A 2140-nucleotide genomic window follows, 5' to 3' on the forward strand; every position below is an offset into this window, starting at 1 on the left:
TTTAATGATATTTCCTTAATATCATCAAATAGCCAGCCAATGTTTGCATTCCCTTGGTTGCCTTGTAACATTGTTATTAGTAGCATGTTTGAATTATGATTCAAACAAGGTCCATAGATCATATTGGTTGATGTGTCCCTTCAGTCTCTTTTAATTTATAGGTTTTTCCTTGTCCTTACTTTTTCCCATTGTGATTACTTGTTGAAAAAATTAGGATGTTTGTTCTATCATTTCCCATATACTGGATGTTGTTGATTATATTCCCGTTTAGTAAATTCCTCTGTTCTCCTCATAAACTGACAATAAGTTTTAAAGGCTTGAATAACACCACATTTTAAAAGAAGATGACCGAAATCGAATCCTTTTAAACCCTTCATTCACAAAGAGTGCAGAAAGAGTAAGGCTTAGAGATGGGAGCAGATGTGCCTACGGCCACACCACCCTGATAACACCAGATCTGGTCTGTTCTCAGAAGCTAAGCAGGGTTGGGAGCAGATGTGTGAAGACAGAAGTTGGAATGCTAGAAGTCCTTTTTCACCTCAAATCAAGAGAAAAGGGCTTTAGTGGGATCACACTGAGAACTTAATCTAAGACTCCTGCATTTAGTCTGAGTTTGGATCTTGCCTAAAATATCTAAAAGGTCAGCAAAGTAAGACCAGCTTCTTTGATGTGGAGCCAAGGAGAGTTGGCTGTGTTGAGCTCCAGATACCTTAATTTTGTCAGACTAAAGAATGTGTGAGATCATCTTGTGGACATTAAGTGTGAAAGGGTGGCACAGGGTCAGTGTAAATTCCAACAAGCCTGCCAGAAAGAAAGCAGTGGATATCTATGGGAAGAACAAGGAGTAAAGAGACTGGCCCAAATACAGATTTCCTCTCGATAACAGAACTTGAAACGAGAGATTTGAACCATTGATGCACTGTGGGTTTTTAGAGCTAATTCTCTCAAGGACTGATAAAAGCTCCTAGCAGTGAAAGTTGCCTTCTGTTTATTTCACTGTTCAGTTGAAAGAAGCAGCTCATTGGAGAGGCAGAGTTGATTCCTTGTGATTGAAGCAGGTGGGAAGAAAAACAAAAGTTACAAGAAATGGACTTAATTAATGCTTAAATGTTTTCAATGCGATCTAAAATCATGACAATACCAGAACTAATGTTTATTCTTTGGTGTAGCCCACCCTAGTTCTAGAATATAAACTTCATTAGGGATAGGAATTCTTGCCTATTATCACCAGGAGCTATTATAGCAGTGCCTGGCATGAATAGGTGCTCAAGAAATATTTGTTAACTAACTTATTACTTCTTTACTCTATCTTATTGCTATCACTTCAGCAATGCTTTGCAGAAATTTATGTAATGACTACAAAACCAATCTCTTTTTCAACACTTGGTAGGAAAGAGTATCAAAGTTTCTCTTTTATTTAATCTTATTTACTCTAAGACATAAATCTTGTACTTCCAGAAATTGAAAAAGAAAACAAAATCAAGCCTCATGTTTTACAAGTGAAAAAACTCAGAGAGGATAGGTGTCTTATGCAAAATCATAGAAAATCCAGTAGAAATAGTTCTTTCATTAAATGAGCAATTTGCTGTTCTATTTGTATTAAATTTGCTCTATTAATTAGATTGTAAGCTTGTTGCTGATGAACTAATTTATACTTCTGTGTAAATTTATGCTGGGTGTATATTTCAACTTCAAAAATCTAAATTGTGGCCCTGGCTGGTTGGCTCAGTGGTAGAGCGTCGGCCTGGTGTGCGGGAGTCCCGGGTTCGATTCCCGGCCAGGGCACACAGGAGAAGTGCCCATCTGCTTCTCCACCCCTCCCCCTCTCCTTGCTCTCTTTCTCTCTCTTCCCTTCCCGCAGCGAGGCTCCATTGGAGCAAAGATGGCCCGGGCGCTGGGGATGGCTCCTTGGCCTCTGCCCCAGGCGCTGGAGTGGCTCTGGTTGCAGCAGAGTGACCCCGGGGAGGGGCAGAGCTTCGCTCCTGGTGGGCGTGCTGGGTAGATCCCGGTCGGGCGCATGCGGGAGTCTGACTGCCTCCCCGTTTCCAACTTAAGAAAAATACAAAAAAAAAAAAAAAAAAAAAAGGAAAAAAAAAACTAAGTTGTTGGAATATCAGAATGCCACTCAAAACAATATAAG

At 40.1% G+C, this 2140-nt stretch overlaps 1 non-coding gene across 1 annotated transcript; it reads left to right on the top strand.

Moving 5' to 3' along the window:
- The first annotated feature begins 1709 nt into the window (after window positions 1–1709).
- Window positions 1710–1785, top strand: TRNAT-GGU (transfer RNA threonine (anticodon GGU)). The gene has a single exon. It is a non-coding gene; the product is annotated as a tRNA-Thr (tRNA).
- Window positions 1786–2140: the final 355 nt, after the last annotated feature.

Source organism: Saccopteryx bilineata, chromosome 12 (assembly GCF_036850765.1).
Source record: "Saccopteryx bilineata isolate mSacBil1 chromosome 12, mSacBil1_pri_phased_curated, whole genome shotgun sequence".
Taxonomy (NCBI): domain Eukaryota; kingdom Metazoa; phylum Chordata; class Mammalia; order Chiroptera; family Emballonuridae; genus Saccopteryx; species Saccopteryx bilineata.